Source organism: Apteryx rowi, unplaced genomic scaffold (assembly GCF_003343035.1).
Source record: "Apteryx rowi isolate R43461 unplaced genomic scaffold, aptRow1 scaffold_842, whole genome shotgun sequence".
Taxonomy (NCBI): Eukaryota; Metazoa; Chordata; class Aves; order Apterygiformes; family Apterygidae; genus Apteryx; species Apteryx rowi.
Genome location: NW_020451141.1, coordinates 53,706 through 67,684, shown reverse-complemented (window position 1 = coordinate 67,684; position 13,979 = coordinate 53,706). Strand labels below are relative to the sequence as shown.

Here is a 13,979-nt window from a genome sequence, read left to right as displayed (position 1 = left end):
TGTTTTCTTACTAGGTTATAGCTACATGTTTCAGGAAATCAGATACACTGGATTATTTTTCCAAACAAAGAGAAACACAAAGCCAACATCTGGAATTTGCCAGGCTTAATTGAAACAATTTCAGATACCCTCTAAGAAAATGACAGTGCGTAGCATTACTCAAGCTGTCATGGATGTTTGATGGTTGTGCACATGGAGCTAACTACAAAATTCCAGGAGATTCTCTTAAGCACAACTTTAGCAAGTTTAAGCAATGTATTAAAGGTTGTCCAACCCCCCGCTCCAAAGTCCTCTGAAGTGGAAGCACATGATGCTATATAGTCTGTAAACCAGTGAGAAGATGTAGTTTTCAGGAAATCATAATTCTAAGACTAGCTGAATTGACATTATTATTGACACATTTGAGACATTTTATCAGAAATAACTAAACGTGCAGAAGATAACTAGAACATTGAAAGGCAATCCCCAATTCTGTTTTTGGCTCCAATACATTATAATGTGGCTCCAACACGTTATAATCCAAACCCAAGAAGAATTAACATTTTGTAGAGAGAACAATCATCAATCCATTAGGTTCAATTAAGCATGGACCCACTGGGAGATAACAAAGAGTAGTGAACTTAGTTCATTATGAGCAAGCTACCAAAGCAAAAGCAAGCTGGGACCTTCAGAGAGTGAAATATGCTGACGAGTGGTCATTGAAGGCTGACACAGACCTAGGAGACTGTAAACAGAGCACATGTATTGATAATTTGTTGTTTTGGTTATGAGGTAAGCTAAGAAATGTGTATAGTACATCACGTCTCAGTGTATTGATTGCCAGAATTGCAAACCAAAACAGTTTGTTAAAGTTCCACTTATTTTCCAGATACTTCGAACGAAAGCAATGAAAAAATGCAGAACTCAGCACAACTGAAGTCAGAAGACGATGTGAGCCTCCAGGCTGCTTCAAAGGCTGCTCTGCAACTCACTTGTCACTGCTAACCATTGAAGGTTACAGTTCCCTCCAGGTCCCTCCAGACTGCGACCCAAGTTGCTCTGTGGTCATTCCCTCACCCATTGCCACCAAAATGAGCCAGGATAGCCTTCACAGTTTAAATGATAGGTCCGTGCTAACCTGGCTCATTTTGACAGAGTTGGATGAGGGAATGATCATGTGAGCAGCTCACTCAGCAGATCTTGAGGGGATGGTGACCTCTGCAGAGGATGGTTACAAGTAGGTGGAGCACTGACCTCCTAAAACAGCTTGAAGGGAACAAGAAACAGGTAAATGTCCCTGGTTTTAGACACTAGCACCCTTTCAGAAAAAGGCAAGGAGGGGTAGGATGTGGTGGTATTTGTTCCTCAGCTGCTTACTTAACAGAGCATGGCTGGGGTGCTCTTCCGGAAGGGGAAACCTCCATGCAGCTCCCTCGTCTGTCTTATCGGACGTAAACCAACAGAGAGAAAAAATATATGATTACACCTATGCTTCTACAATCTTGTGGTCAGGGCATTCACCTGAATTTTGGATACCTGCCATTGTTTCACTGTGGCAAAAGCTTCATTTTGCAGTGAACAAATAGAACTATCCACCACTGAGTTTGTTCAGCCTTAATTTTTCGGTTTTGTTTTTATAAATAATTACGGTTCCTGATATATTGTACAGTAGTCATAAATTGGGGGGGACAAAATCCTGCACTCATTTCACAACAGGACAACCATTATCTCCAAGGATGTAAAATACAGAAGAAACTCTATAATTGGAAGCTTCTACTGCCCGTGAAAATTTATGCCACAGAGGAAAAGATCTGGGCTCTCTCTGCAAGTTAGAGTTAACATTTTAATACCTAGGTTTTTTACTTTGATGATTGTGTCTTGATTCATCATGTTTTCTCTCTGTAAATAGCTTGTAAGCTAGAAATTTCTGCAAGCCTGTCAACTTTCTCAAATAAATCTTTTTTTTTTTTATCCTATTGATTTGTTTTCCGGAAGTATTTTCCTTTCTTTCTAATGTTTTATTTATCTACCAGTGTCCACATTTTTATCCCTAGAAACCTTTTCTTTTTTTTTTTGTAGCTGTTTATTTGTTTTTCCCTTTTGTGTTTGTCTGCAGAAAAACAGCTTGCATTTCAATAGCAATACTTTATACAGCTGAACATCCCAAAGTGCTTTACATTTAATTACACAGTCATAGCAAAGTGACTATATGACAAATGTGGCCTTTGGGATCTCTAGAAAGGGGAAGGAAGGCAAGTCTTTCACAATCAGAGCATCGTGTACACACATGCAGCACTTTTCTTGCAAATAAGCACTACTGCAGATTCTGTATGTGATGCACAAGAAAGAGCTGTAAGGATATCAAAACAAGAACAAAAAAGGAAAGACACCCTTTTATTTTTCTGAGCAAAGAAGAGGCATCAGGCAAGCTTCTGGAATTCACTGTCTTATCCTAATTCATATGAAGAAGTGCAGATTGCTTTTTTAACCCATGGCGTTACAGAAAAAGTTAAAGGCATACAAAGCTGCCTTGTATTTATTTTGTCCAGTTTATCTCACTGTTTTATTTTTTGCTTCATCCTCTCGTATATGTTAATTTCTTCTGTGATAATTTGCAGAATGGTTTGCTACTCATGAAATGATGAACAAGAAAGTAATCCATAAAATGTTTGCTGCAGAACAAATCAAAAGGGTATTCAGAAATCAAAACCTAGCTCTAATAATAAAATGCTCTCATTTTAGCCTCACTTCTCCTCTTATTTAATGGACAAAATTAATGAGGAACATATCTAAGATGCATCATTTTTATGACTGCTGCAGAAACAGTGATTATGAAGTCAGTAACAGGTGTCCTTGGTCATATGATACTTTCAGCATTCAGTTGTTCAAGAACTTAAACAGATTCTTTTAATTTCTTATCCTGGGACATTCAACACTCTAGCATGTGGCAGCCAATTCATATTAGACCTCTAATGTAACAGCTTTCATTTGCTGTAGTCAAGTTCCCTTGATAGCTGTTTTCTGAAGTAACTGGACAAGAGAAAAATTTAATCTGAAACTGTTTAGTAAATATTGTTAATACTTGTATTTGCCACAGACTGGTACTATGGGATTATCATTCTCATTTCAGAGATAAGAAAACTCTGGGAAAGGGGACTGAGTATTTTTTTTTGGCCAGATTAATGTAGAAAGTATATGACTATGCCTAGAATAAAATCCCAGTCCAGTGCCTTATCCATGATATTATGTTTCTCAATGGTGGATTGCAAGTGTTCTTGCAATGCGTAACATTGAAATTGTTGCATCAGGCTAAACAAAACAAAATCTAGTTTCCCCATTCTGTTACATTTAAAGGTCACATATTCACTAGTAGCTATTCAAAACACAGATTAATACCAAGACCATGTAGCTGCTACTATTATCCTTAGCAGTAGTCTTTGCTCTGGCTTGGTTTTCATTCTTACTTTTACATAAAGCTAAGGAGGCAGGATTACAGGATTGCTTTGTCTTAGACTAAAAGTCCCTAGAYTGAAAAGAGCAAAAAACCACTGCATTAGGACCTAGCGTTTCTTCCCAAATATTTTGGCCTGTAGAAGAAGGCTGAGACACACAAACTCATTTCCCAGACACTCCACACTAAAAATAAACCCAAAGCATCCGACCCACAACACCCCCTAGCTCCACTGCAACTGTAGCAGCATACAATAAACCAGAATATCCACGTACAGCGAGGCAGTTGTGCCAGCTTACAGTCCTGTACAGCACTTTGTTGGGTACAACTCTGCACATGTGCTGCGTGCTCTACGTGCAATACAGGGGTGAGCTCCACTGCATGTGCAGCACAGCGATGCGTGGTGCTGCGGCGCCTGCACCCAGCCCGTCCACGACATCCTCCTGTGACCTGGAGATAGCACTGCAGTAAGGTCACCTGGGATAGTAGGTACACCTGCTCCTGTGCACCATAGGCCCCCAACTATATGGGACACTGAGCAGTCCCAACTCCTTTCTATTGCCAGATCCAAGTGTAGCTGCATTTCTCAACTCTCCTCACAAACACGCCTTCAGTCTCTGAAAGCTGAGCAAACAAAGCAGAGCAGGCAAAGTGTTACAAAAACAGTAAAGGCTATTTTCAAGCTAAAGAGCAACAGCAAAACGCCTTCTCTAATTCACAGCTGATCTCAAGTCTGTTGTCACCCTTTTTAATATTCTTTGTTGATTTTCTTTAATAAGACAGGCTTTTCTCCCACAATCCGTTCTCAAGCCCAATATGTGATGCCGTATGCAACAGCTTTGCAGATGGGCTTCACTTTGGTTGGTGTCTTCCACCCTTACAGCAACCTGCCAAAGTTGTTACAAGATAGTGAAAAAGAAAGGGTTTAGAAAAATAAGAGAGTAGAGAGTTAGTCTAGATCCTTTCTGCCTTTACAATCTTACATCTTTATCACAAAAACTTGCATGAGAAATCAAACATAACTTTCATGGGATAACATACTGGTAAATACAGCAGAGAGTGTAATGGCAAGGCAGATGTAAACCAACGTGCTCGCAGGTGATGGACGGGTCCTTTGAAAGTCACTGGCTCCACTCAGTGAGTGTCTGTTAATGCAAATACCGAACAAATTTACACAGAACAAGATGAAGAAGTGGTTATGGGACTGACTGATAACTTGCCTTCCAGTTTGAAGCTGAATTTAGGCTTACACACGAGTTCAGAGTGGACGGCACTCCAATACCGAGGATTGTTCTCGCAAGGTTTTTTCCACCTTAGGCCACTTCTAAAACAAAACTAAGCCTCACCTCTACTCATACCATACAACTATCAACTTCCAAGGCACTGGGAACCCAAAGGCAACGCCCTAAAGTTGGAAGCAAGGAATCTGGAGCAGGAACTAGGACCCATCCCTGAGTAGTAAAGACCAGTTACAAACCTTCAACACACCATCAGCAGTTAAGCAGCGGCTAAAAGGATTTACCATGCTCATAGGTCTCATCATCCAAATGAAGACACATTCTTCCTTCTTCCTCACACCCTCTCCTGTTGCACCTTTCTGTCACAGTCTCTTTCGTGCAGGCAGCCCCTCTTCCTTGTCCTATGTACCTTATATATGGATTGAACATTTGCAGCTTCTGATTAATTTGACCTCACTGTTTGCTCTGCAGATAACTGTAACTCCTTCCTTCCTTTCAGCATAACCTATAACTTCTGCTTCATTTCATCTCCAGTATATGCCTGCTCTTTTCTTCTTGCTATTTTTCCTGTCTACTCTCCAGTAATGAGCCTTACCTGTCTATTTGCCCCGCTATGTACAAACACACTTGTGAACAAGCTATCCAATTTCTTTTACCCTTATTTTTCTTCTGATCAAGGCAGGAAGCCAAAATATTGCATCTAACAGAGCAATATTTTACCAAGCTTTTACTTAAATACTGAAAGTCAATGCAGCACAAAAATTGCTCTATTAAATGAATGCAAGACAGACTTTTCCTGGCTTATTCTAGTATAAGGAAGCTGCAAWGAAGAGAAGAAAGATTATATATTCCAAATCATCTCAGCTACCCTCTTTATCATTATTATTGCTTCCATTTTCTACTGCATTTTAGAGTATATTCTAAATGGAATATTAATATTAATTTCTTTCTTCTTCATGAGACTTCAGATAATTTGGGATAATTAAGGGAGAGAGGATAGGAGAATCCATCGCAGGGTTATAAATCTCCAAGGAATGTGTTAGTTTTGCATTTTATTTCTGCTGAAAAATGTAAATGCTTCAATTAGTGTAAGAATCAGAGGCTGCCTCTCTCATTAACAACGAGGCCGTTAACCTCTCACCTTGCCCATATCTGAGTCAGAGTATTCTGAAATGAGAAAGTTGGCCCATTTTCCTAAAAAAAGAGAAAAAGCTATGAAAAAAGGCAGAAAACCAAATTTTATTTTTTTTAGGGATCTAATTTGTTTCCACAAAAGGCTTATCCAGAGAAGCTGGTGCACTGTTGCTTGTGATTGGGAAACTGGTGTGTTTATGGAGAGTATTACAATAGGCTTGAAGCAAAGATAACAAAGCTGTGTGTCTGCGGTACTGGGATGAATCTCCTCAATCTAAATATTCCATGTTTCATAACAAAACTGTCAATAAGAGAGGTGAGGGAAGTTTTGCTGCTGCACTATGCCATCCTACAGCTAACGCAGCCTGAAACCTCCTAAAGGCTGATTGAAATCGATTCATACACAGGTGGAATGCTACAGATCTCTCTTCTCAGCCTTTATAAAGCAAGATTTAGTAGGAGATTTTTTATTTATTGAGAGATCCGTATTATACCAAGTTCAATACTCCACTAGTCCACAGTTTCCCAGAAAGGCACCCGTAAACAGATGCCTGATGTACTCAGCATGTATGGGACCAAATAAATCAGGGAAAAAGAGTATAGTTACTACCACACACATTCATTCTACACACATTCATTCCTAAGCCAGGGGCTGGGGTGCAGGGAGAAAAGCACTACCTAGGCAGATAGATGATTACATTTCCTCGGTGAATAAAACCCACGCGTGCAAAATAGTAACACAAAATTACCCACTTCCTTTGCATAAGAAAGGTTCATCTGCAGCACTCTAATTAGTTAAAGGATTAGCCTTCTGTTAGCATTTTTGAACTGAGCTTTTTCTACTAATTTTCCTTTTACTGGAGGATCCTCTAGGCAGTATGGTACATGTATTCTTGTAGTATTGCAGCACTCTGGTATTTTTTCAAGACCATCAGTCCCACTTGCAACTTCTAATCTGTAATTCCTATCACAACTGAATGCATTCAGGTTAAAGTTTTATAAGGTCTGAATCTGATTAAAATATATGAACTGATTCAGATAGGGGCCCAGTTGTCCAAATGCATTCAGGACATTGGCCCAGTTTGCACAGAGGAAACATTTGCATAGAAGAGTTAGTGTGAAGAAAAGCCATATTATCTCCTCATGCCTCACCCTGGAACCAGTAATGTTCCTTGAACCTCCTTCAAATCCATTCTAAGTACTGCTAACAAAGTTATCTTCCTGATCCAACATTTTCTCTCTTCTGTTTGTTCTTGTTACTGCCTGCAGTCACTCCATCTCACTGTCTATGTATCTCCCAGCTGACCCCAGCTCTGTTCTTCCAGTGATATTAGCCTCAGTCAGTCCATCTCCACACTAACCTCTCTCAATGGTCTGTGATAAATTCCCTAACTGTTTACTACTCTAAAATAACTTCTTAAACCTACCTCCCCCATATTGTTTTTAAATCAATTGTATTGATACTGCTCTGAGTACTTGAGTTGTCTCCTTTTTACATTAAATTCTGTTCACCTTAGGCTCCCAAAGTACTTGCCACTGTGATACTAAGTAATACGCAGGATCTGGTTCAAAATCTCACAGGAAAAGCACCATTCAGTAACAGTGACCATAATGTACTTAGATCCAATATCCGCACTGGAGCAGTAAAGGTCAAAACTCTACCACAGATATGCTAAACTTTGAGAAGTGGAAGTATGTGAAAATAAGGAAGCTTGTTAAAAAGAAACTAGAAGGGGTAGCTAACAGAATGAAATCCTTACAGGCAGTACAGAGGCTACTGAAGAACACCCTACTGAAAGCATAGCTTCAGTGCATGCTCTGTTTTAGGAAAAGCTTGAGAAACAATTAAAAGAAGTGGGTGTGGTGGAGCAGTGAGCTAAAGATTTGGGAAGTAAAAGTGGTTATTAGAACTGAGAAGGCATCATTCAAAAAGCAGAAGCTGTATCCAAATGAAGAAAATAAAAAGGATCATAAACTCTGGGAGATTAAATGTAAAAATATAATTAGGCAGGCCAAAAAAAGAGTTTGAGGAACAGCTGGTTGAAGCAATCAAAAGTAGTACTAAATTCTTCTTCCAGTACATCAGAGCAAAAAGCCTTCCAGGCAGTCTGTACAGTCCACTGACAACCAGGCTGAGTACCCAGAGAGGGAAAGGCTGTTGCAGAAAAGCAGAAGTAATCCTTGCTTCAGTGCTCAGTGTAGAAGAAACTGAGGGGAATTCCACACTGGAAGCCTTTATTGAAGGCACTGCTGTAGAGGATCTATCTGAAACAGAAGTAACAGTGGAAGAGGCTACCGTATCGCGCATGAACACTAATCAATTGTTCAGACTAAATGGCATTTAGTCAAGAGTTCTGAGAGAACCAAAGGAGGAAATAGCTGAAGTACTAACAGGGGTATGTGACCTTCCACTTTAACTTCTTGGACACCATGAATACTGAAGGCTAGCAAATGTGACACCAGGGAGGATCCAGAGAGCTATAGGCCCGCAAGCTAATATCTCTAGTGCACAAATTTGTAGACGCTAAAATAAAGGACAGTATTTATCCAAGATGCCTGGCTAAATGCAATCTACTTGTAAGAGCCAATGTCGCTTCTGTAAAGGGAAAGTCAGTCTTGTAAAATCCATTAGAGTTCTTTGAAGGGGTTGACAAGCATGTTGGTAGGACGAGCCAGTCAAGCGAAGTCCAGCTGGATTTTCAAAATGCTTTTGACAAAGCATCTTGCTAGTTGTTTCTAAAGAAACTTAGCAGCCATGGGATAAGACCTGACTGGGACAGATAATTGGGCAAAAGATAGGAAACAGAAGGTATAGTAAATGACCTGTCCTTGCAATGTGAACAAGTATTCTTCACAGTGCAATTCTGCTGGGGTCTGTTCTGAGAGCTGTGCTGTTTAACATATTCATGAATGACCTGGAAAGGTGGTTGAGCAGTGCAATATCAAAGTTTGCTGATAATATGAAATTTTTCAAGGGAGGAAGAATGAGGACCAGCTGTGAAGACCTGCAGAAGACCTTACAAATCTAAGTAACTAGGAGCCTAAGCAACAGACACAATTCAATTTCAGAAAGTATAAAGTGATGCATGGAGCAAAAAAATCCTAGCTTCACATATAAAATGATGGGTTCTGAGCTGACAATTACCATTCAGGAGTGAGAGCGTGAAGTTATGATACACAGCTTCATGAAAGTGCCAGCTTAGTGCTCAACAGCAGTCAAGAAAGCAATTCAAATCCTAGGAATAGGGTGCAAAACAAAAACATAATTAATACTCTGTTCATCTTCAGCTTGAATATTTACTCAGTTTGGGTCCCTTCATCTCAAAAAGGACACACTGGAGGTGGAAAAATCTCAGTGAAAGATCAACTATGATAGTCAAAGCATGGAATGGTTTGTAGAGTTTTACAAAGTCATGAATGATATGGAGTAGGTGGATAGGAATTGACTTTTCACTGTCTATTCCACTACAAGAACTAGAGACTGTCAAATGAAGCTAATGGGAGCTAGATTCAAAGCAAACAGAAAGAGGTGGTCCTTCACACAAGACTTAGTCAGCCTGTGGAGCTCCTTGTCAAAGGAAGTTTTACATACAAGAATGATGTGGATTCAAGAAGAGAACAGACAAATTGTTGGAAGAGACATCCATTACTAAATAGAGTTCAAAAAGATCAGGAAATTCTCTAAGCTGGAAGTAAATGAAGGCTAGGAGAGCATTAGGGAGAAGTATTACGTATGCTTGCTCTATTCTTACTCTTTCTTGGACATCTGCTCATGTCTATCACAGGAGAGAGGATCCTGGGCTGAAGGGCCCTTGGTCTGACTCAATTTAGCTTTTTATGCAGAAAGGCAATATTCTTGTCCATCTGTCTTGCTTGGCACATATTGTTCAATATCTAAACTGTTTGTTCTCTGAAGCAAGGATTTCATGTTGTTCAGTATCTACCTACCTCATCAGGGCCAGAGTCTTTGACTTGGACTTGTTGGAGCTATTGATACAAATAATTATTTGTGTACATTCAGCCTAAGACATATGAATGTCAGACTTCAGAGTCAGTTYCTAATAGGGAATTTCACCTGAAAACAGGACTAGACCAGTCCTTAGCCTCCTGTTCCAACTTTCCACAAATTCAAAACCATCTTACTGAGACTGGTCTCCAAGAAGTCATCTCAGTTTAGACTGGGAGTGGCCAATGGTCGAAACAACTACTAAGACAACAAGGTATAAAATCTTGTATTGCAAGCAATGCACAAACATCAATGATTGAACTGCGAAAATGAGGAATAGGCATGTGTAATACAAGTGTTGGTACATAACCTTGGCTGCCATTGCTTCTTAGGATAGCCATTTCCAAGCTGCCTACATGGAGACTGCCTTCTGCTTTCATTCTGTCCAGAGACTACTTTCATCATGTCTTTTCTTGCATTATCATCTGCAATCCAATTTCCCATATCAACCTTTTATTATGGAAGCTGATATGGAAAATGTCTGCCAGGTCTCATCCAACACAACAGGAACATGGAGTCCACTCCAGGTCCAGTCCCTAGCTAGATGATCTACCTTGAGGTGAGTTTCCCAGACTCAGAACCAGCAACAGAAGAGGTACCAGGTGCCCCATGTTCCTGGACTTTTGAAGACTGGGAGAACTCTCCAAAGAAAAGGCCAAATTTCCCCTCACATCCACTGATGCAGATCAAGAGTCACACCACTAAAGTTATGTCAAAGTTAATATTGATGCAGAATTCAGTCTTGGGACTGAATATAATTTTGACTATATGCACCCTCAGTGTAACTTGGGCTATACCTGTAACTGTCAGACAATTTTCACTGTATTTACACAGAGGCAAATGAGATCAAGATTAGGTTATGATTCTAGGCAGAAACCAAGTGAGGTACATAAGTAGAGGCTGGTTTTATCTGCAATGCAAAACACATTGAGGTCTATCAAAGAAAAATGGATATTTTTCTTTGGCAGTCCTGCTGGTCTGATCATGAGGACTAGCATAACTAGGTGCCCTATATCTAAGACAGCATGAAGAAGAGATTTCTCAGCGACAGTGCTTTCCTGATTAGTGAGAAATAGGTCCACTGCTTCACATACTTGCATTCTTCTCCGCATAAAAAAAAATGTGTGTATATGGATTCTTCCTTTCCTTCCCTAATAATGCAGGTATACAAGCAAGATCAAGAGCTGCAGTCTGACTGAAATGACCACACTATTTGTTTCTGTTGAACTTCCTATACAACACTAGTCAAGACAAATGATTTTTCATTGTTTGAATAGAAAACTATTTTACACCTCTTTTAAATTTCCTTGGTGTCTAAGCTCCATATGAGCACAGGATTTGATTAGGATATTTCAGCTCACCATAACCACTCTACTAAACAGAGCCCCACCATAACAGTTTTCAGCTTACAAAGAAATAGAAAATAGCAGGTGTTAACACTGAAGAAGAAAATTGGGACAGAAAATTAAGGTTATTAGGGAAGCTGAGAATTATGAAAGGGCCAACAGGGAGCGATCTGAGAAATCACAGTTTAGTAGCRGAGCAAATAAACAAAGAAGCCTGTGATCGAAGTCATCAAACTAGAAAATATTCTAGCAAAGTAATGAAGTGAGAGGCCCCAAATGGAGCCTAGATACCTAATCCCTGTATTCTTTTTCTCTTTACTCTTTATACACAGCAAACATCAGAGCCTCACTGAGCTGAGCCCTGGACATATGCTTGGACAGAAAGACAGTGATTGCTCCAAATTTCTTCAGTTTCTCGGACTGGATTTAGGCTTTGACACAAAACCCATCTATCTGGCAACATATCACTGTGCAAATTGTGATAGGGACTCACTAACAAGCTTTTCCCTTTCCTAGGGATCCTGTAGCTGACACAATAACATGAACCAGATCTTGCAACTAGCCCCAGTCCTACATCCTTCCTGCACTGGGGCAGCCATGCCCACTGCAGAACTGGAAAAGGAAACAGCTTTGCCTTTACCTTCCCCACTGCTGCCTGACACATTTGCATGTTGGGAATACCATGAGCCCAGAACGGTGGCTCTTCCCACTGGACTGTTACCAGCAGCAGGAGTCAGTGATTCAGGGACACCTGAATAGGTCAAGGACACTCTCAGGACCCACTTCTTTGAAGGGCTGTACAGGCCAAGTGGGCTTAGAGGGCAAGGAAGAAACTAGCCCAGAGAAGTGGGGAGCAAAGAACCAAGTCATTTGCTCTCTGCCCTGACAGGCTGTGGCCACACTAAAAGCACCTGGCATTGCAAATATTTAAAACAAAACAAAACAAAAAACTAAAGTACTTTGAATAAATACCATGCATAAGATGAACTCTTCCAAGTGGCATAAATAAAAATATCACAGGTACTGGGAAGCAGAAAGAGTCAAACATCAGTATTTCACCAAAAAAACAACCTTACGTTACAACCTATAGACTATAAGTCAGCCCTGCTGAAGCAGACGATGACATAGATTTTAAGGCCAGCAAGGACTGTTACAATATTCATGTAGCTTGACCTCCCATATAACACAGGCCATAGGATTTTATCCAACAATTCCTGCAGTGATAACAATTACTCTTCCCTACTGCAGAAAAGGCTCCTTACAACCCTGTTTCAAATGAATTCTCAACATGACTCTGAGGGGAACTAATAGATATTAGACAGAAATGTGCTGGATTTTGGGGGCGGGGGGGGAAGGAGGGAGGGTTCGAGAGAAGCAGCCAAGAAAGTATTGTTATGATTGTCACTATAGGTCTGCATTGCTGATACTCCATGGGCATTAGGAAGTCAAGGTCTGACTGAGCGGTGAGGCCAGGGCAATAGGCACACCATGCTACGGCAGGGCTATAGCTCTTTCCTGCTTCACTGACATTCGTGTTGCATTCCTGTCACCCACTGAGTATTATCATCACAGAGGCTGGAGTCTGAATTTGTTTAATACTTTCTTAGCCACAGATCATTAGTAACCAATTCCACTTTCCACTAAGTCCTGATTGTTTTTATACAATACAGCACTCCTTTTTTCCCTGTCCCCTCCTCTCTTCTTTCTTCCTTCCCTTTCCAATTTTCTTGTAGTAAAACAGTCCTCCCTGAAAGCAATAAGCTCCTTTCAGAACTTAAAACTCTAATGGCAGGCATTTGGAAAAAAGCTCTAAAGGCACCATTATTCCTCAGTTTGGCTTAACTGCTGGCTCACTGTCCACATGCATAATGCTGAGTTTATTTCCCACAAAAGTAGCAGTCTTCAGATAGCCACAGCTCCAAGTTAACTGCTCACTTTTATTTATTCCCGGAGGAAGCTAGTAATGGGACAACTCTCAGAACATTTGGGAGGCCACCATGAAGTCAATGAGCACTCAGCTAGGTATGGAGGGAATATAAATGAAGCAAGCACATAAGCAAGCGTATCCACCAGGAACAGCTATTCATGCTTGTTGGTTATTCCCACTCCAACCCTGATGTCCTCCCCTCCTTCCCTGCCAAAGCTTTTCTGGTTCACTGACCCACAGTTTCACAGCTCTGTATCTCAGCATTCACAGTCATTATGAGACTCAGAAACTAGACTGTAGCTGGATCTTTTTTTCATGTTTTTACAGGCCTAGTAGTGTCTAGTGCAGGAAAAGTCAGGGATCCTTTCACATCTCTGTTACTTACTTTATGTTGAAGTTCTAGCAGTCAATTAACTACCAACTGACATCTGTCAGAAAGCTGTCTGGACCCATGGATTTTCCCCAGCCAAGTGGCCTGCTGACTGAGTTATAGTATTTGTCTCAATTAATATGCCAGTTAATATATTAATATCTATTGGGGTGGAACATGCTCCTACCCTGGGCTTGCCCTAACAAACAGGCCATCAGCTTTTGCCTGCAAGACACACACTTGAATGTCCTTACAAAGAAATGGGGATTGAACTCGGGTCTTGTTCTGCATCTAGAACAGAGAGACTCAGGGGATTACATAGATGGTGAGCCCCCTTTCACTACTGTCCTAAAAAACAAGTGATAGGCCTTGTCTGTCCCTGAGGGACAGCTTTAAGTACTCAACTGTAGGTAGGTAAGACCATCAAAATTGTCAATCCAGGGCAGAAACAAGCCTCTGTCAGTCCAAGGGTTGCTTTAGGAGGTAAGTAACCCCTGCTGTCTATAGCAATCTTTTTCCAGAGAAAAC

At 40.6% G+C, this 13,979-nt stretch overlaps 1 long non-coding RNA gene across 13 annotated transcripts in view; it reads right to left on the bottom strand.

Moving 5' to 3' along the window:
• The window catches only part of LOC112977546, a 90,786-nt gene that overhangs the window by 38,351 nt on the left and 38,456 nt on the right, over window positions 1–13,979 (bottom strand). The window lies entirely within an intron of this gene.